The 22,405-nt window shown below is 49.2% G+C and overlaps 1 protein-coding gene across 1 annotated transcript in view; it reads left to right on the forward strand.

The window, feature by feature from the left end:
* Window positions 1-22,405, forward strand: part of LOC147665643 (E3 ubiquitin-protein ligase TRIM11-like) — a 296,424-nt gene that overhangs the window by 41,666 nt on the left and 232,353 nt on the right. The gene's annotated exons all lie outside the window — the stretch shown is intronic.

Consider the following 22,405-nt stretch of genomic DNA (forward strand, 5'->3'; position numbering starts at 1 on the left):
CAGCCTGTGACTCTGTCGCATAAGGACTCACACCAGGTACCACACTCAGCGCCGTGCCTGCAATAGGTCTCGCATTTTTAAAAGTTTAAGCTATTGGCATTGTTCATGATAATGCCTTTTTTATCTGTTTTAAAAAACAAACACATAAATAAATGGCATTATCATTTACAATGCCAAAAGCTCAAACTTTCACAAATGCGAGACCTATTGCATTGTAAATGCTTTTTTTCTCTCTGCAATCTGCTCGATCCACTATTCCCTGGTCTCAACCTCTCCCTTGGATCGCAGCACACCCTCTATGTTCCTTCCCTTGTCCTCTCCTCTGCTGAACCTCAAACCTCCAGAGGGAGCGGGTCCTCTCCTTTGTTCTCGCCCCTCGCCTCAGCCCCCCTCTTTGACGTCACTGTCCCTCTTCTTATGTTGCTGTTGCTCCTTCCTTGGAACTAGTTACAAAGCAAAATGCAGTTGTCAGGTGTGAAAATGCAGCACGAGTAAAAGTGTGAGGGGCCAAAGAAAAAAAAAGCCTGAAATGCTCAGGAGTAATTGAAATTAGGTCAGAATAAATGTGCAGCTACATATTAAGACGCTCATTTAGACTCCAATGAAAACAAGCATTTGCAATGCAATAGGTCTCGCATTGACACAAGTCTGAGCTATTGACATCATAAATAAAAGGCATTGTTATTTGCAATGTCAATAGCTGAAACTCGTGTCAATGCGAGAACTATTGCATTGCAAATGCTTGTTAGTTAGGTCTCGCCCTATACCAAGCAGGCGCTTCTTGTCAACGCTTGTTGCTTTACAGTCACTGTGTCTGACAATAGCTCAGAGGTTTGCACGTACTGTTTGTCCTTTCGAGATTTGAGAGTTCGATCCCCGCTCCGCCCCCCCCGACCCCACCTGCGTGATTTTTATTTTTTACTTTCATTTATATTTTGTCCTGTCTTTCCCTACCTCCCCTCCATGCATTGCAGACTCTGTCCCTTCCTCTCCCACTGCCCCTAAATTCATCCAAAGACTCTGCCCCTTCCTCTCCCACTGCCCCTCAATTCATCCAAAGACTGTCCTTTCCTCTCCCACTGCCCCTCAATTCATCCAAAGACTCTGTCCCTCTGTCGTGCAGGCCTCAGCCAGACCCGCTAGTGCAAGGGGTTCGCCCTTCTGCGCACAGAGTTCTCAGACTCAAAAGGAAAGTTGGCACGGAAACTGGAAATACAAAACATAGTTTATTACACCTCATGAGGTGGTGCTAAAGTTCGGACAGTACCCTTTGGTACTGTGAGAAGTAGCACAAAAGGCTACCAGACACAAGGCTTATTTATACCCACACGGGGACTCATAAGAAGGCGGTACAAAGCTTAAGAGCACATTTTATGTCCATTCAAGGTAATATCGAGGAGCACAATCGATCAGTGGGAGGAGTTAACAGTCTTGGGGTCTCGGCTAACACATTCCAATCTATGGCTAACAAATAACAGATCTGGACCCTAACGGTCAGCAGCAAGGACAGAGAAGCTATTAATAGCTTGTTGCCGGGCAGATTCAAAGGCCATAAGCAGAACGGTAGGACAGCACACATGGTCAACACGAGGTAACACGTGGCATAAGGGTGGTCTGATGGGACTTTTCCAGCCCAGTGTGACCTAACATACTTATCCACACGGGTGTCCTTGTGATTCCTGCTCTCCATTCAGGACAGCATACCACTTATTGACCTGGTCTCCTTTTTTCTGTGTTTTGTATCTACAGTATAGGGGCATGAGTTGACAGGTCGTTAAAATATTTCCCCTTTGACCCTCCGCACTTTTGTTATTTACAAGCATTTATACACATGGAACATAGCATTGGGCCACAATGGATACACATACAACAGGTGAAAATCATTGCAACTGCAACACATAGAGTAGTCAATAATTTCCAACCCCAGGTGGAAACCAGAGTCCAAAACCATCCAGCAAATGTCCAGGTGCCATTTTTCTCATGAATATCGGAGGCTATTTTATGTAATTTAAGAATTGCTTCATACACAGAAGGCGAATTATCTGGAATAAAAACACAACAACTACTTCCGATGACCTTACATGCTCCTCCTCTATCTGCTAACATTACATCTAGAACCATTCTATTTTGAAGAGTCACAATTCTAGCAACTTGCAGCTCCTCCGTAATATTTCCTAGAGCTACAGCAGTCTCATTAGTGACTGCTTCCACTACTCTAGTCAATCGCCGTATTTTCCTACTGTTTAATGCAGCACCCACGAAAGGAAACAAACCCAAATTAAAACCAACATATTGCTGCAGACTAGTATCTGTCTGATCTATATCATCAATTTGTGTCATACGTTTGTAGCGATTCATAGAAATGTTCCTAAATAGTTTAAAATCTCGGTGATATGAAGCTGGGGCTAGAAAAACAGGGGGTAATAAAAAAGAAACATAACATTTGCCAGACCACCCCACAGGTAATCTGTGATATCCATTGCTTCCACATACTAAATATGTGTTATGTGAAGCTAAAAAGGTACTCTCATTTACTCCATCCATATTCAATATAACACAATCGCTATCTCCTACTGGAATTCGTCCAGTACTTTGCACACATAGGTCTGCTTTAGTCTGTGTTACAGTAATTACAGATTCATTGCTCGTGGGAAAGTCTCTTGTGTGGGTGAAAACATAAGGCGTAGAAGCATTATCCGGTCGATATTCTTCCCATTCCCATATAGTTCCATTTGCTTGGGGATACCCATGTTCATCTTGGTAGCACTCTTTATTCAAACGGAAGAGAAGTCCACCTACTGCAGGCTTCCTGTTCGAAAAGAGAAGAGTGTACCAGGCCTGACAAGAACCATTATGCGAAAAAGGAAGTGGAATAAATGGTGTTCCTCCTTTCTTCTGATGAGCTGGAAGCATACCACATATCCAACAATTTGTAGTGTTTGTGGCATTGTGAGTATGGTGGAGCATCTGAACGAACGTATTATTCAAGTAAGACTCTTGGTGCTTATACTCATGGTATGGAAGAGTGAAATGCTGGTGCTCTTCTGGAATGGGAGTAGTAGGAACCACAACGAAATCATGAGCAGGAATCGTCATTTCAACAACCCAAGTGATCACTGCTATAATTGTTAGAACAACAAACACCACTGACACTCCTAAAATCCATCTCTTAGTAGTATTCATAGTCACAAAGTCATCTACAAACAAAAAAAATAGAAAAAACAAAGAAAAATAGGCAATGAGCTCTTCACCCGTGGGCAGACGTTGATTTCTTCACCACAGACCAAGACCGGTGTCACTACACTAAGCAGGGCTGATCCCCCTCCCTTGTCATATTGGCTCTCCGTTTCCACTACCCAGGGCGGTTGCTCAACCAGTCTTGCAACGAAAAAAAAACGGCAAATCACTTTCCTGATCTCAAATTGTATCGCGTTGCTCCAGGAGTCGTCTGGTCCGGGAAGAACTCCACAGATCTGTCAGGTGGTACAGCAGGGCCTTTCTCCGTAGTCAAGATATCCCGATGATCGGTCAGCACAGCAGGTTCCACCAAGGCCGGCAAGACCTTCCGGCAATGGGTGCTATGAATCCAGTTCTTCTTGTTGGTCACTCGAACTGCTGTTCTCGTAGCGAGGAGCACTTGCTCTGGTCCACACCACCTCGGCTCCAAGCTGCTTGACCTCTCAAATACCTTGGTCATCACAAAGTCACCGGGGCGGAGTTCATGGCCCTCACCTTGGGATTTATCGGGGAGCGCTTCTCGAACCTGTTGATGAATAGAAACCAAGCTATCGGTTAATTGTGCCAAATAGTCATTCATTAAAACACAAGATACATCATACACCGAACTTGGTTTCGGAACTCCCCATATATATTCATAGGCTGTCCAAATACCACCTCGTACGGGGTGAGACCCGTCCTAGAATGTGGTACTGATCTAATAGACAACAATGCCAATGGCAACGCGTCTGGCCAAGTCAGATTCGTGGAGGCTTGAATCTTCGCGATTTTCAGCTTGAGAGTAGCATTATACCTCTCCACCAATCCTGCAGATTGTGGATGGAATACAGCATGACATTTCTGCTTGATTCCTAAACCTTTCAGGACATACTTGATAACTTCCCCGACAAAATGAGGTCAGTTATCATTCCATAAGAGTCTGCAAACACCGAACCTCGGGAAGAACTCCTTCAGTAGCCCCTTAGCAGTAGTAATAGCAGTATTATCTTTCGTAGGGTATGCCTCAATCCATTTACTGAAGGCACAAACCACCACTAGGACATACTTCAAATTATTACACCGCTCAAGCTGGATGTAGTCCATTTGCAGGACTTCGAAAGGTGCAGTAGGTGTAGCAAAACCTCCAGACGGAACTTGTGTCCCTTTTCCAGGATTGTATTGTAAACAAATCAAGCAGGACTGTACTACTCTCTTAGCTGTGCTAGCAATCTCTGGATGCTCCCAAACTTGCGTTAGCATTCTCGTTATTGCAGAAGCTCCAACATCTGCCAGCCCATGTGCCATCTGAACCATAGGTTGTACAAAGTCTATAGGCAGCTTCCATCGATCCATCTGCTTGTTTCTCCAACAACCTTCATCATCTAACTCTCCTTCTTTTGACCATTGCTCACGTTCTTTATCAGAAGCTGTCTTCTGGATCTCTCGCACTTCCTGTCTAGCATCGTGCCATCTTTCGGCTTGTGACTTTACTACGTACACAGAAGTGGTACTTCTCTGCATTGCAGTCTCACGTGCTACGCGGTCTACAAAAGCATTTCCTTGTCTTATCTTATCTGTTACTTTCTTATGTGCACTGCACTTTACTATGGCATTTTTTTTCGGATATGTCAATGCAGTCAAAAGACTATGCACCAAATCTCCATGCATAATCTGTATTCCGTGCGATGTAAGAAAGCCTCTCTCCTTCCAGAGTAGGCCAAAATCATGGGCCACTCCGAAAGCATAGCGGCTATCTGTGTAGATGTTCACACACAAACCAATGCTAAGCTCACACGCTCGTGTCAAAGCTATCCGCTCAGCTGCTTGAGCAGATTTCTGTGGTATGCGAGCTGTCTCCACTACTGTCTCAAGCGTGGTAATTGCATATGCAGCTGAGGTCGTACCATCTGGTAGCTTCAGGCAGGACCCACAATTCACCATCTACATCTGGAAGGGGCGTATCCTGCAAATCAATACGACCCTTTGTCTGTTCTTCAGTCAGAAAAATACAATCGTGCGTTTCTTGTGACTGAGGCTGGGTCACCGGATATGGCGACAAAGTGGCTGGATTCAAAGTTGCGCATCTCTTCAATGTAATGTGGGGAGCTAACAATGTCAGTTCATATCCTGTGAGACGAGCGCTAGTTAAGTGCTGCGTCTTTGTCTGATTTAAAAGGGCATCAACAGCATGTGGCCCTAACACTAACAATTTGTGTGACAACACAATTCCCTCACTCTGTCGAATTGACACTGCTGTTGCTGCAACTGAACGAAAGCATCCAGGTAATGCTCTAGCAACAGGATCAAGAACTGCTGAGAAGTATGCACACAGACGTTGCTTATCGCCGTGTAACTGAACCAACACTGATAATGCACATCCATCTTTCTCGTATACATAAAGTGTAAAAAGCTTCGTATAATCAGGTGTGCCTAACACTGGTGCTGAACAGAGAGCTTGTCGCAGCTGTCGAAAAGCACTTTCACATTCTTCTGTCCATGGGAGGGGTACTGGGGTATCTTTCGTCAAAAGTGCTAACAAGGGCTTAACAATGTGTGAAAATCCCAAAATCCACTGTCTACAAAAGGAAGTGAGACCCAAAAATGCACGTACTCCTTTCTATGTAGTAGGAACTGGTGTATCTAATATTGCTTGTATGCGATCTGATGTCAATGCACGTCCCTCCTTAGACGAAAGGTGACCTAAATAAGTCACCTTTGGTCTACAGTATTGCAGCTTTTTCCGAGAGACTTTGTGATGGTGTGAAGCAAGAAAAGAAAGTAGAGATAAAGTACATGTTTTACATTGCTCAGGAGTGTCGGCTGCCAGCAAGATGTCATCGACATATTGTATGAGAGCCACACCTCTGATCAATACAAAAGAATCCAGTTCTCTTTTCAATGCTTGACTGTAAATAATTGGACTCTCAGTATAGCCTTGAGGAACTCTACAAAATCGATACGATCTATTATTCAGAGTGAAACCGAACAAATATCGGCTATCAGGATGAATAGGGATCGAAAAGAAAGTATTCTTCAAGTCTATCACAGTAAATGTAGTGGCAGTTGGGGGAACCAAAGTAAGGAGTGTTGTGATATCAGAGACCACTGGATACTGTGGTACTACAATTTTGTTTACCTCCCTCAAATCAATGATGAATCTGTAAACTAGTGTGTCAGTATCTCTCTTCAAAATCGGAAGGATCGGGCTATTGCAGACATTATATGGGACTTCCTCAACAACCCCAACTCGTATCAAATCATGTACAATTTATATGAGTGCATCTTCTCCCTCCTGTGAAATGCGGTACTGCGGCAATAGAGGTAACACAGCTCCCTCCTTGACTCTAATCTGGACCGGAGGAATGACCATGTGACCCACGTCAGTGTCTGAAGTAGCCCACAAGGATTCAGGAAGTGAGGCTAATGCAACATCTTCTTTAACAAGGTAGATTCTAGCAGGTTCAATGTAGTTATCATTCAAAATGACTCGTACCCCTTCAGGAAAACATCGTATCGTGGCTCTAAAGTATTTCAACATATCAAGACCCAAAATATTATCCGGTGTGTTAGGGGAAAGCAAAAACGGGCATGGAGCATCGAATTTAACAACATAGAATAAAAGTGGCTGTGACAATGGGCTAAGGGAAGGTGTTCCATCGAAACCTATCAAAGTAATAGTTGTGCCAGACAGGGGAGCCCTCGGAACCAATTGTTTAGACAAAGCGCTACGTGTAGCTCCTGTATCAACCAGAAACCGATCATTAGAGCCCAAAACATGTGCTGTAACATAGGGACCCATCTGATCTACTGGAACTTCAACTGATTCCTTACCCCATCCTAGGCAACCCTATGCATGGGCAGAATCATACAAATCAGGCTGAACATAATCAGACATTTGACATTGGTTTCGCCTATCAAAAGAGTTTTGCCTATTCTGTGAGCGTGCATTCATGTCAGATCGGGCACAATCGCTCATGTTTCCTCGAGGCTCCGAGAAACCTGAACCAGGTCTCCCTTGGCCACGCCCCCTAGCATCCTGCTGGGAACGAAGTGCCGGACAGTTACGCATCCAATGACCCAACTCTTTACAATATGCACATTGATTTAAAGATAAATCCGTATGACCATAAGGAGTATTAGGGGGTGCTCGTCCACCTCTATCATAATTTCTGTTGGGGCCCCTATTGTAGCCTCTAGAAGGCGGACCATATACCTGGGCCAACATAACTTTCGTTTTTAACTCTTTTGCTTTCTTGTCCTCGTTCCCCCTCGCCTCCGCTTCTTGGCGCTCGTAATATTGAGCCATCGTTAAGACCGAGGCCGGAGAGAAAGTAGTCCAAGAACTTTCGCTAGCTTTTAGGCGGCTGTTTATCCCTGGTAACAGATTCGTAACATATTTATCGACAAACAAATGCCTGCCGGTATCATCTGTTAAAGACTGGCCACTAAAATCATGAAAAGCTTCTTCAAAGCGTGTGAAAAAATCAAACCGATTCATCTGTCTTTTGTTTACACAATGCTAAGACAGTCCAATCAATCTTTTTAGGGGGGATGATCGTTTTAAGTTTAGTCAAAATAGCTGCAGGAAGATGTAATATTAACCGATGTGGTTTTTGTGCAGGCTCTCTGTCTGCATCTATGCGCTCTAAGTCCTTCCATTCGGCACCTAAAACAGCCCGATCATCAATTTTACGAACGGTCCTCCACATATCCGGGGGCAAAATGAGACCGAAAAACAAATCTATATCACTTAAAGTCATAGTACAGGAATTTAGAGCGCTCTCAACTTCTTCGTAAAAGGCGGCTGGGTTTTTACACGGGTCAGGCAACGCATTTTTAAGCGCCATTACATCTGCTCTATTCCAAGGGGTGTATACCCAATTATAAATAAAATATCCCTTGGCATCAACAGAATTTTTATCATCACTATCACCCGCTCCTTTAGGAGAAACATACAAAGGCGCGGCTTCCCGCGTAGGCCTCATGACAACTGGTAGCATCTTATCTGTCACGAAGATAGGAGACTGCGCTTCTCCAGGCGGATTGGACTGTGGAACGTTGTCCGCAATCTTTTTCTGCTCCTTCAGATGGGTCGCCTCATCTCGAATTTTAACCAGTCGTCTAATCGCGTTTTCTACCTACCTGGGGAAAAAACAAAAGTACCGTCATGTAACTGTTTACGATTAGTTGCGATATCAGCAGGTTCTAATACTGAAGCGTGTTTTCGGAACATTTCTACAACTTCATCAGTAAATGACGCAGTGAAATATATCTGCTCCTTTTCTGTCCAAGCCTTTATCATAGCAAAAAGATCAGAAGCAGAATCAGTGCTACGTAATGCTTTACGAGCAGTCTGTCTGATGTGGGCCGCTTCTTCAGCAGACAACATGGATCGAGTGTCCCGCGTTTTCTGCCGTTCCGAATCAGAATTCTCCTCCTCTCCTGCCGGAGTGGACGGAATGGCATACGGAGGTGGAGGTCGATCTAATAACAAAAAATCATCTTGCGATTTATTAAGGACAAGATAGAGAGGCTGACGGACAGGATATTGGCCAGTTATCTGTAACCTACGTTCTTTCTCCTCTCGCTCCTGCAGTTCTTTCGCTTCCTTCTTTTTCAATTCAAGCGCTTTCTCATACACACTCTTCCGCTGCTCTTTCTCAATCAACGCTTGCTCACGCTTCTCTTGCTGCCGCACTTCTTTCTCCCACATTCGCAAACTCTCAAACATATCACGTCTAGACTTTCGCTCAAACAAACATCGTTCCACATACTCAACCTTACGCACATCAAATGACCCATGCAGTGGCCACAGTAACTCAGGGTCCTTTTTGGTATACCTGTGCCACAACGTGCTGTACATTATGGCAGGAAGACCAAACTTTATGTACATCTCTCTATTAGGTGTCCCCTCGGGGGGGAGCCGGCTGTGATTCCTCAAGTCGTAAACTGGTACCACCAAACAAGCAGCACATCTTTCGAAGTGTGCGAAGAACAGGCATGCTCAAAAATAGTGCAAAATATACACTACTATAGGGAAAGAGCGCTTAAGGCACCTTTTTAGTATGTTGCGCAATACATATCAAAAGTGGAGGAAAAATCCTCACATTGCCTGCCTATATGGGTTGCAACTCATATATCTATATCAAATCATATCATATCATATCAAACAAAAGCCAAAGTAGACCTGTCTATCCCAAATACAAATATGCCACGGTAAGCGTTCCTAAAACTACCTTTCCACTCAAGGGCATCCAAATTCTACAACAGGGCTCTTACCAATCATAGGCTGTCCAGATTCCAACTGCCAAGTTCTAAATTCGACCAAACGGTCTCTGCACGGCAGACCAGCAGAAGAGATCTCAGTCGAGGACCAGCGTGGACTGGATGGTCGGATCGGAAAGTAAGGAAGAACCACCTCGGGTGCCAAGACTCGGGTCTCCTCTGGCAGCGTTCGCGTCCTCAGCGACGTTCCGAACCTTCGTAACGACCAAGCCTTCGGGCATCCGAGTCGCCGATGAGCCCCACGTGCCGGGCGCCAATTTGTCGTGCAGGCCTCAGCCAGACCCGCTAGTGCAAGGGGTTCGCCCTTCTGCGCACAGTTCTCAGACTCAAAACGAAAGTTGGCACGGAAACTGGAAATACAAAACATAGAGTTTATTACACCTCATGAGGTGGTGCTTTAGTTCGGACAGAAACCTTCGGCACTGTGAGAAGTAGCACAAAAGGCTACCAGACACAAGGCTTATTTATACCCACACGGGGACTCGTAAGAAGGCGGTACAAAGCTTAAGAGCACATTTTATGTCCATACAAGGTAATATCGAGGAGCACAATCGATCAGTGGGAGGAGTTAACAGTCTTGGGGTCTCGGCTAACACATTCCAATCTATGGCTAACAAATAACAGATGTGGACCCTAACGGTCAGCAGCAAGGACAGAGAAGCTATTAATAGCTTGTTGCCGGGCAGATTCAAAGGCCATAAGCAGAACGGTAGGACAGCACACATGGTCAACACGAGGTAACACGTGGCATACGAAATGGCTGCCACGAACTAAAAATGGATGCCATCGAATGCTAGGACAACGGCAAAACTCAGATGTCTTTTGCTAACGCTCAACTTAATCGCTGTCAAATTACAACACATCGATTCATCCAAAGACTCTGCCCCTTCTTCTCCCACTGCCCCTCAATTCATCCAAAGACTCTGTCCCTTCCTTTCCCACTGCCCCTCAATTCATCCAAAGACTCTGCCCCTTCCTCTCCCACTGCCCCTCAATTCATCCCAAGACTCTGCCCCTTCCTCTCCCACTGCCCCTCAATTCATCCCAAGACTCTGCCCCTTCCTCTCCCACTGCCCCTCAATTCATCCAAAGACTCTGTCCCTTCCTCTCCCACTGCCCCTCAATTCATCCAAAGACTCTGCCCCTTCCTCTCCCACTGCCCCTCGATTCATCCAAAGACTGTCCCTTCCTCTCCCACTGCCCCTCAATTCATCCAAAGACTCTGTCCCTTCCTCTCCCACTGGCCTCAATTCATCCAAAGACTCTGTCCCTTCCTCTCCCACTGCCCCTCAATTCATCCAAAGACTCTGCCCCTTCTTCTCCAACTGCCCTTCAATTCACCCAAAGACTCTGCCCCTTCTTCTCCAACTGCCCTTCAATTCATCCAAAGACTCTGCCCCTTCTTCTCCAACTGCCCCTCAATTCATCCAAAGACTCTGCCCCTTCTTCTCCCACTGCCCCTCAATTCATCCAAAGACTCTGCCCTTCTTCTCCCACTGCCCCTCAATTCATCCAAAAACTGCCCCTTCTTCTCCCACTGGCCCTCAATTCATTCAAAGACACTGCCCCTTCTTCTCCCACTGCCCCTCAATTCACCCAAAGACTCTGCCCCTTTCTCTCCCACTGCCCCTCAATTCATCCAAAGACTGTCCCTTCCTCTCCCACTGCCCCTCAATTCATCCAAAGACTCTGTCCCTCGATTCATCCAAAGACTCTGCCCCTTCCTCTCCCACTGTCCCTCGATTCATCCAAAGACTCTGCCCCTTCCTCTCCCACTGCCCCTCAATTCATCCAAAGACACTGCCCCTTCTTCTCCCACTGCCCCTCAATTCATCCATAGACTCTGCCCCTTTCTCTCCCACTGCCCCTCAATTCATCCAAAGACTCTGCCCCTTCCTCTCCACCTGCCCCTCAATTCATCCAAAGACTCTGCCCCTTCTTCTCCCACTGCCCCTCAATTCATCCAAAGACTCTGCCCTTCTTCTCCCACTGCCCCTCAATTCATCCAAAAACTGCCCCTTCTTCTCCCACTGGCCCTCAATTCATTCAAAGACACTGCCCCTTCTTCTCCCACTGCCCCTCAATTCACCCAAAGACTCTGCCCCTTTCTCTCCCACTGCCCCTCAATTCATCCAAAGACTGTCCCTTCCTCTCCCACTGCCCCTCAATTCATCCAAAGACTCTGTCCCTCGATTCATCCAAAGACTCTGCCCCTTCCTCTCCCACTGTCCCTCGATTCATCCAAAGACTCTGCCCCTTCCTCTCCCACTGCCCCTCAATGCATCCAAAGACTCTGCCCCTTCTTCTCCCACTGCCCCTCAATTCATCCAAAGACTCTGCCCCTTTCTCTCCCACTGCCCCTCAATTCATCCAAAAACTGCCCCTTCTTCTCCCACTGGCCCTCAATTCATCCAAAGACACTGCCCCTTCTTCTCCCACTGCCCCTCAATTCATCCAAAGACTCTGTCCCTCGATTCATCCAAAGACTCTGCCCCTTCTTCTCCCACTGCCCCTCAATTCATCCAAAGACTCTGCCCCTTCCTCTCCCACTGCCCCTCAATTCATCCAAAAACTGCCCCTTCTTCTCCCACTGGCCCTCAATTCATCCAAAGACACTGCCCCTTCTTCTCCCACTGCCCCTCAATACATCCAAAGACTCTGTCCCTCGATTCATCCAAAGACTCTGCCCCTTCTTCTCCCACTGCCCCTCAATTCATCCAAAGACTCTGCCCCTTCCTCTCCCACTGGCCCTCAATTCGTCCAAAGACTCTGCCCCTTCCTCTCCCACTGGCCCTCAATTCATCCAAAGACTCTGCCCCTTCTTCTCCCACTGCCCCTCAATTCATCCAAAGACTCTGCCCCTTCCTCTCCCACTGGCCCTCAATTCATCCAAAGACTCTGCCCCTTCCTCTCCCACTGTCCCTCGATTCATCCAAAGACTCTGCCCCTTCTTCTCCCACTGCCCCTCAATTCATCCAAAGACTCTGTCCCTCGATTCATCCAAAGACTCTGCCCCTTCCTCTCCCACTGCCCCTCAATTCATCCAAAGACTCTGCCCCTTCCTCTCCCACTGGCCCTCAATTCATCCAAAGACTCTGCCCCTTCCTCTCCCACTGTCCCTCGATTCATCCAAAGACTCTGCCCCTTCTTCTCCCACTGCCCCTCAATTCATCCAAAGACTCTGTCCCTCGATTCATCCAAAGACTCTGCCCCTTCCTCTCCCACTGGCCCTCAATTCATCCAAAGACTCTGCCCCTTCCTCTCCCACTGTCCCTCGATTCATCCAAAGACTCTGCCCCTTCTTCTCCCACTGCCCCTCAATTCATCCAAAGACTCTGTCCCTCGATTCATCCAAAGACTCTGCCCCTTCTTCTCCCACTGGCCCTCAATTCATCCAAAGACACTGCCCCTTCCTCTCCCACTGGGCTCCATTAATCGCTGCCTCTCTAGCCCTCATCCTCGCACTTTTGATATGTCCATCGCTGTTCTCTGTCCTGTCACATACTGTCCCTCCTTCCACTGTCCATCAGTCTTCACAGGTTGTCTGTCACTCCTGCGGTATAGCGCTTATCAGGGTCAATCTTTCACTCTGGCATTCATTCTGCTCTGTGTCAAGTTCTGTTCAGTTTCGATTCTCGTCAGGGAGGGGCCCGGGGCACGTGATCTCCAGCAGGTTCTTGTAGACAGGGTTCCTCCGCCAGACCCTACGGTCCTTTCACGCCCCTGTCAGGAGAGAGAGAGAGAGAGAAGGGTAGAGCCCTCGTAAAGAAGAAAGGGAGAAACACGCAGAGCAGCCCTGCTAGTTGTCGAACTTTATTTTTGAAAGATGTTTTCTTGGTTTTGCAGACAGTGGTATGACTGGGCTGGGCCCCACCCCCGTTGATAATTACCATCGGCCGTTGAAACAGATCCACAACGGGGCCAGTTTACAGGCAAATAACACGAATCCATTTTTTAACATTAAATGCAAATGTAAAGGTAATCGATATCTGCCATTTAGTCCTGTTTCTATTTCACATGTTCCATGAATGTGGCCCTCGGTCTCGCCTTATAGCTATAAAGAGGCTCGGGGCCATTCCTGGGCACTCAGAAGGTTCTGCCACTGGGATCCCACACATTATAAGGGGGAAGAGGCCAATTAGGAATTGAGTGAATGCATTACACAATTGCCAAATAATTCCGTAATTGTGGAAAAGTCCTTCTGGAAACAGCTGCTGGTGCAATTCATGCGTCATGTCCAATGTTTCAGTCCCGGTTTTGGTTCGGGAGCAGCTGTAACTCGATGGAGGTGATCATGATTGTAACCACATGTTTAAAATCAAGAAAACGTCTATATTACTAGACGCATTACTTAATAAGCATTGGCAAAGTCAATAGGTCTCGCTTTGTGACCTATATACTTTGCCAATGTATTCTAATCACGCTGTAAAGAATCCCTGATCCTGTGCAAGGTGGATAAAGTTAAACAAGCATTTGTAATGCTATAGGTCGAAACTTTCACCTATTGGTATTGTAAATGACAATGCTTTGTATGTCTGTGCACTTTGTACTCAGTCATTGTTTGAAGAGTTTCAAAACACATAAATAAGAGGCATTGTCATTTACAATGCTAATAGCTCAAAATCTCGCAAATGCGAGACCTATTGCATTGCAAATGCTTGTTTGTAAGTAAGACTGCAATCCATGGGGGTGTGGCTTAGACATCCATCATGGTGGATACAGCCTAGTGAAGCTCCGACCGCCCAAGCCATGATCTGCAATAATCCGCCGATATCCCTCTCCTGAGTGAGCCAAATCCGCTGCTCCTGCACTCGAAGCAGAGAGGCGTCCTTGATCCTGGCGCCGTGGCTGATCTGACACCGAGAGTGGACACTACAGGTGACAGAGGAGTCATGGCCTAGTGCCCGGTCCAGCGCCGTAGGACGAGATTGTGCTGTCTCGGGCGCCCGGCGTGGTGAGTGCGGCCCAAGATGAAGCCGGAGTGCTGCCTAACCCTGGGCGTAGTACTACGCTACTCTCGCGGAGCATGCGTAGTTTACTCTACTACGCGAATTGCACGTAGCACAGTACAAAAACAAGTAGCGGGCATTCTTTGCTTGCAGTCCTCAACGGCAAGTTGGCGATTGCGAGCGAGCAAAATCAACATCCCGGAGAGACTATTTCCTCGTTCGCAATCGGCAACATCAAGTTGCCGATCGCGAGCGTGGAAAATACACCTCCCGGCGAGATTCTCAACGCGGGGAGGTCAGGTTTCTCATTGCGACTGGTCACGTATGCTCGCGACCACTCGCTATGAGATACTACCAGTCCGAGTTGAGAAAGCTGCAGCTCGAGTACAAATCTACTTGAGCGGCAGAAAATGACTGCTTGCACTGTGCAAGATGCCGTTTGCAATGACTGCAAAGTGCAGACAAGCATCTGGCTCTGTGCAATTAGTGCAAACATCATTTCCCTACCGCACTACGCAGTTTGCGTAGCTACACATAGTGTGCGTAGTGCGAAGTGTACTTCGTGTAACTACCCATAGCGCTACTATGCAAACTAGCACTTCGCGTAACTACGCGTAACGCTACTACGCAAACTACGCCCAGGGTTAGTGCTGCCCACGCAGGACTTGCTGACGACTCGGGTGCCGGGGCTATCGTGGCTGGAGCCAGATCTGGTCGTGGGTGCCTGGGAGATCCTGAAGGCCCTGCGGGGCTCGTGGAGGCCCTCATGTGTGTCGTGCGGCGGTGCATCAGGAAGTTGGGGCCCCTGATGGCTGGGGCATAGCCATTGGCCCTCACACAGAAGACTCACCCACATCAAAGGGCCTCAGACGCGAGAGGTAGTGCAGCGTCCTTGAGGTAGACCCTGTGCAGCTCAAAGGGGCTCTGCGGGCGCCTTGAGCCGTGGGTGTGCCCCGCGGGGCCGGGTGCCACCCCAGGGATTCCCATCGACCCAGGCGCGCCGGAGCAGACGGTGACACTGACTGTGCCTGGGCCGACCCTGTTGACGCATCTTCGTGGCTGGCTGGGCCTGAGGGCCATGAGAAGAGACCTGCTTATGGTCGGGCTGAGCCAGTAGGGGTGCTCGGGCCCGCTCGCTCCTACCATCCTGCTAGGGGGGCTCGTGGGGCTCAAGAGGACCAAGACACAGCAGTGGAGGCAGGCATTGGGGCCCACTGTCTGGGGCTCGAGCCGCCTGGAAGACGACGCTGCAGCAGACCGATTTACCTCTGGGCCTGTGCTGAGGGTGTCGCGGCGCGGCTGATGGTATAGCAGAGGTGCCCCTTCACATAAAGGGCCTGCTGAGGAGATGTGCCACTATTCCACTGGGCTGCCGGACGGGGCCAACTTCTCCCACTGAGCACATGGAATGCAGCAGGTAGGCCAGTGGTACGGAGCTTATACCTTTACCCCCCCACCCCCTGAGGAACCGGGCCTACTGGGGATCTTCCCTGATGTCGCGTGGTGGCCTTCCCTGGAGTGGATACTGAACCACCCCATCGAGGGCTGGTGGAGTGGGCCACCCACACTTGAAGGCTGTGGGCCCAGCTCCAAAACATCCTGGAGGGACAACGGGGCCGGTGGCACGTCGACTAGCGGAGATACCTGCCAGAATCCTCAACTGAAGGAAATACAATCAGGAGCAGGGTAGACACTCCCCACCTCCCCTTTTTCATCATGGCCAAGGATAAACCAGCGGGCCCCACCTCCAAGCAAAGCACCCTGGACCAGTTTGCAACAGCCCTTGGTGGTGCAAGCAACACGGACACCAAGAGCCCTCTTTCCGACAACGCCGCTTTGCTGGCCGCGAGCACTCAGATCCGCGATACCCTAGACACAAAGAACAGTGCTGTGGGTTTGGGGGCCTCCTTTCTGCGTCAAGATTATAGAAAGGATGTGGATCGCATCTAGGCCTGGGCGGTGAACTTCGCTCCATTCGCAGTGTTTGCAGAGTTTTCTGCACTCTGAACTCCGTGGAGCTCACAGAGTGCAGAAAACTCCGCTTCATGATGTGCTGTGGAGTTTTTTCCCCACTTGCGAACGGTAAGTTTGCGATCCCAAACGGTAAGTTCACGAGCGCGAGCTTCAGCTCGGGTACAATTTCTAGCCGAGCAGTAGGAATACCAGCACAAACTGCAGTTCACACTGAAATCCGCCTTTATATAGATGGAAACCCATGCTTTCGACGGTGGAGGACACAGTTGCAACCCTGCAAAAAAAGGTGACGTCCCGCTTTGAAGATGCAGAGGGCCACTCCTTATGCAATAACCTGCACTTCAATTTCTTTCCGTAGGGGTGCAAGGGCTCCTCCATGGAACACTTTCTCTCGCAGTGGTTGAGATCCCTCCTGCCTAAAGACTCCTTATCCTCCTGTTTCGTAGTGGAGAGAGCCCACAGGGCATTGAATAGGAAACCCCCTCTGGGGGAACGCCCCAGGCCAGTAATTGACATGCTGCTGAATTATGTAGACCCGGATACCATCCTTCAATATGCAGGAACCCACAGGGATAAACTGCTCTACAATTCGCAGAACATAATGATCTTCCCACACTACACCCGCCGGCTGCAGCAGCGCCAGTCATTTACAGCTTTCAAACGCAGATTTGGAGAACTCAATGTGCAGTATATGCTGTTTTACCCAGCCCTGAATGAGAATAACATATAATTCTAAATCTCTCTTCTTTGATAAGCTGGAAGCAATCTTCACTTGGGCCGGCGAGACAGTGCATCTAAACTACACACCCCACCGCCTCTGGAGTCTAACTCCTCGCAGGGTACACATAGGAATCGTCCGAAGAGGGTCAACTCCAAAAGGCGGCACTGGTCGAGGTCTAAATGGCGCTCCCAGACACAGGGCAACGAGTCATGAATGCAGTGTGACTGCTCCTGCCTCTTCTGCCCATGGCTTTGACTGAGGATATTTATCACCCCGAAGACTATGGCTCACCTAGAGAGCAAATATGGCTTGGGGGCCTTGAGCCACTAACACCCCCTGAACAATTATGTTTAAGTTTTGCCAGAAGTTTGGGTTCTATTGGCAGAGGTACCCTGGCAACCCCTGTTGGGGCCTCGGGCTCTCACCAACCGCAACAGATACTCCTTGTTGGTGGAGGTATTGGGGTGGGGGCTGGGTGGCGGGGATGTTTAGATTTCCTGGACTCAAGTTATTTTAGTTCACACATAGGCACAGGGAACCCAGTACATTTTCACCCGCTCATCCTAGCTGGGAACCTTCCTAGATGACAGATGACCGCGCACACAAGTAATTCCCTGCCTGGGGGTCTGAACTTTATAATGTGGAACATTAGAGGTATGCTCAATAAAAAAAAGAGAAGCACTGTCCTTCAGCAAGCCAAACGCTGGGAAGCGGCTATACTCCTACTGAAAGAGACCCATCTACTAGGCAATAAAGCCCCATGTCTGGCCCGGTTTGGTTATGACACAGTAGATCACTCAGGGTTCACAGGCGGCTGTCGCGGAACGGCCATTCTGGTGCACCGCAGTATCCCCTTCACTCTGTCCAAACTCTGGTCAGATCCAGGGGAACGATACACCATAGCGACAGGTACATTATACAGCAAAACAATAACCATAGGCAGCGTTTACGCCCCTCCCCCTTTAGGACACACTTTCATTGACAAAATCATACCACTGTGGGGAGAACTCCCGGATGGACAAATAATACTGGGCGTCAACTGCATTGAAGCCATGTCAACCTTGGACCGCCGACGTGAGTCAGGACATAGGCACCAATCTGGAGAATCCAAACTCCACCAGCTACCACCACACCTGGGTGAAATGCCCGCCACGTTCTTTTCAGCAGTACATTACTCCCTATCCAGATTTGACTACTTCTTCTTACCATGCAGCCACATACATAGGGCCTCACATGTCTATCCTGCCCAGAGGCCTCTCCGACCACCCCCGGATCTACTTAGACTCCACATTGGGCAAACAAACCCCCCCTTCGGATGATGCTTGTCACCCTGGCACCTCGGCGACCCGGGTTACCAAGACGTTCTCCGACAGGCAATTACAGACTATCTATTGTCCAATTTGGGCACTGCCCCCTCCAGTGTTCTACTGTGGAAAGCCCTTAAACCCACTGTTCCCGGGGTGGACATCAACTTTAGTGCAGGAAAAAAGGCAAGCACCTTTCACAAATGGTAGACCTAGAAAATCCAAAGCTGCAGAGACCTCGGGCCCAATACCACAATGCAGCCTCCTCCAAGTACAACAACAAATCCATCAGCATCTCACTAATGAGATGTATGAGATCTGGTTAGCGACCCAACATAGGATTTATTAATGGGGTGACAAATCAAACAAAATGCTTCATCGTTTGTGTCAGGCGGCGATGTCCCCCGCCTCGGTGTCGGCACTGCGAAACGCAGACAGAGTCCTTTGTACTACCCCGACACAGTCGTCGAAGGGCAAACTATGCCTCCTTATACGAGCAGAAGGAACTCATATCGCGCGTGAAAATGAGGGGATTTCCAACAGACGGATCACCCAAAAATCTCCCAGACCACCTGCGCGACCAGCTAGATGCCCCCATTACACAGAGGTACTCGATGCGGCTTTATCCAACATGCACGCGGGTCGCGCGCCTGACAGCAATGGCTTCCTTAGTGACTTCCTAGTGACACATGGCGCAGCTCGGCCACCTCTTTTGCATGCACTCCATGAGGCTCTGGAGCAGCACATCTTACTTCCTGATTGGTGCCATGCCAAGATAGTGGTGTTCCTTAAACCAGGCCAACCCCCAGAAGAACCATCTTCTTACCACCCCATCCTCCTAAATTTGAACCCAAACTGATGGGTAAGGTCCTTGCTGACCGCCTCCACACGTGTATCCACAAACTGATCCACCCCGACCAGGCCAGCTTCATGCTGCACCGGTCTACCCAGCACAATATTAGGCAGGTTCACAATGCCATTGTGAAGGCACCGGAGCTGGGCTGCCCTGCGGCCATTCTTTTGGCTGATATAGATAAGGCGTTTTATTCCCTGAGCTGGACATATTTTTTCAGCTCCTCTGATCTCTCAACTTTGGCTTACGCTTTTTGTCTAACATACAATTATTACACACAGAGCTCTCAGCCTCTGTGCGGGTAGCAGGCTTCCGGTCCGCACCCTTCCCAATACGTCAGGGTTTTAGGCAGGGTTTCCCCCTGCATGCAGAGCTATTTGTGCTCGCCACAGAGCCCTTAGCTACATGGGTGCAGCTGGACCCATTAATTTGTGGGTATGAATGGTCACAAGACCGGTCCGACAGTATTGCGCTATATGCAGACAAGGTATTATTATTTTTAACCGATCCCGGATTTTCTCGATACTTTGAGTGTTTGGGGAGACCTCCAGCCTTGGAGACAATCCAGCGAAGTCCGTGTTATTTCCAGTTTGCGGTCACCATGGGCGCGTCTCCTGGGCTTCGCAGTTCTCTCACGCAACCAAGGGCTTCAAATATCCGGGGGTCTTCATCTCGCCTTGTCCCACGATATCCACGCACGTGGTTCGCCCAGGTTAATGCACTCCTTAACAATTTCCTTTGGGGAGGGGGCATCGTCCGTGTTGCACTATGAACCTGCACCCAGTCGACGTACTGTGGCGGGATTGCGGTGGCCGATATATATGCCTACTATGTGGTATCTCATCTGTTGAATATCAACGAGTGGTGGTACAGCTCCTACACAGATCCAGCCTTTGCTGTGGAGTGACATGCAATAAAGGGTACCCCCCCTTGAGTCTCCTCCACAGTCGTAAAAACCTTGGCCACTCAACCCCCACCTGCAGAACTGTCATCCAGCTCTGGCGTTATATCATGAATAAAATGGGCTGGGACGGGCGCCTGACGCAGACAGCCCCTCTGTAGCAGGGTACCTACCTGCGACCTGTTGCCGGACTTCCAAGCTTCCGAGCCTGGGACCTCATTGGAATCTCTATTCTGAGTGACATTCTGATGGGACACTCTCTAATCGTTCAGCAACTGCAGATAGAATTCCACTTTCACTGGACACAGTTTTATAAATATCTGCAGCTGAGACACGCCCTGACTCCCCTAATCTGTTCGCTGGAGGTCTACCAGAATTTCACACCCTAGAGGGACGTTTACTAATGGGGGATCTTGGCACGCATAAGATCCGGCAAATCTACCAGACACTGACTACCCATATCCAAACCACAGTACAAAAAACCTGAGATGCGTGGGAAGCAGACATCCCCGACCTTACAGACGATGCCTGGACTGAGGCTCTAGCTAGTCACGAGTTTCCACTATAACCACATGTTACAGCATAATCCATGTTAAATACCTCCACTGAGCATACTACACCCGCTCCCCCTTCTGGAAGATGGGCATTATCCAGTCCCCCATATGTCTCAGATGCGGAGAATCGGAGGGGACCTTCCCACACACGGTCTGGAGCTGTGGGGCAATGTAACCATTTTGGCATGCCTGGGTCGGGTCCTGTACTGGCGTCTTCCATTCGATCCCAAGCTTTTCTTGATTCACAGCACCAAAGGGATAGGGGGTAATCGCTATAAACAACATCTACTATTTTTGGGCCTCACACTTGCCAAGCGGGGCATTGCCCAAACATGGAAGGGTCCCTCCCCTCCATCAATGGGTGGGTGGAGAAAGGCCGCGGACAAATGCATGGAGGCTGAAATCGGAGTGTATCAGGCGTGTGGTTTTCGGGACTGGTCGGATAAAGAATGGGAAAGGATACTAGAGGGGCCGCAACACGTCCCCCGCAACTCGAGATTCAAAATCATACAGTTCTATATCATGCATAGAGCATACTTGTCCCCGGACAAGGTTAACCGCTACTTTGGTTTGAACACCTCCAAATGCCCGCGATGCGCGCTCCTGGACGCGGATCTCCTGCATATGCTGTGGGCATGTCCCAAGCTCCGGACGTACTGGCACGCTGTTACCGCGCTGTTGACAAAAGGGACAGCGCTGGGCCAACGACACGACTGGGACACCTGTGTACTGGGCCTTCTAACCAGGACCAAACATAACAAAGCACATATGAGGTTCTGGGATCTGGGGCTGATAACAGCCAAGAGACTCATAACCCGCCACTGGAAGGCCGTGGAACCGCCCCTGCCGAAACATTGGTGCGCCTCTCTCATCTATTGGGCGACCGCAGAAGGCACGGTGCTATGTAGGGAGGAAACAGCGGGGCGGAGGGCCATACCGATAGCTCAGGTATGGGAGGGCTTCCTGAGAACATTCACCAGAGCTTGCCATGATAAAGGGATATTGTAAGGAGATAGCTCCTCCCCAGTGGACAAGGGGGGGTCAGGCCCAAATCACAGACTGAGTGCGAGAGCGGGGAGTATCGGGAGCCACACATATATGGACATGAAATACCACCCCAGCGACCCACCGCCCACCCACACGACCTACCCACCCCCCCCCCCCCCCCACTGATCAGCGAAGCCCACATATACCCTCGACCCCACAGGTGCGCCCACACCCGGGACCCAGAGCCACTACACACCGCCGATGCCTCCTCCCCCGAGCACACTCAGGGCCAGCACCCCGCAAGTCTACCACACCCGAAGATGCCTAGGTAGAACCAATACTGCAGCACCCCCCCCCCCCCTTACTCCGAGATCGGACTCTTCACACCCTCACCTACTCTCCTGTTTTCCCCAGTTTGAATTGGTGGCGTTAACGGCACAGGACACCCCCCAGTTGTCCACGCCGGATCTACCTTTCCCGCCTACACCTCTCACTTTCGACACACGGCGACGACACACAGGAGTGCGGCTCACATGCAAACCACGACTGCAAACTTCTGCCTCACGGAGGCGGACTACTAAACCTCCTAGCCGGCCACGGTACATGTGCAGGTTGCTTGGAGCCGGGCCCGGCTGGTTATTCACACTACTGAGAGACAACT

The sequence above is a fragment of the Lissotriton vulgaris genome, unplaced genomic scaffold, assembly GCF_964263255.1.
Source record: "Lissotriton vulgaris unplaced genomic scaffold, aLisVul1.2 SCAFFOLD_1841, whole genome shotgun sequence".
NCBI classification, from domain to species: Eukaryota; Metazoa; Chordata; class Amphibia; order Caudata; family Salamandridae; genus Lissotriton; species Lissotriton vulgaris.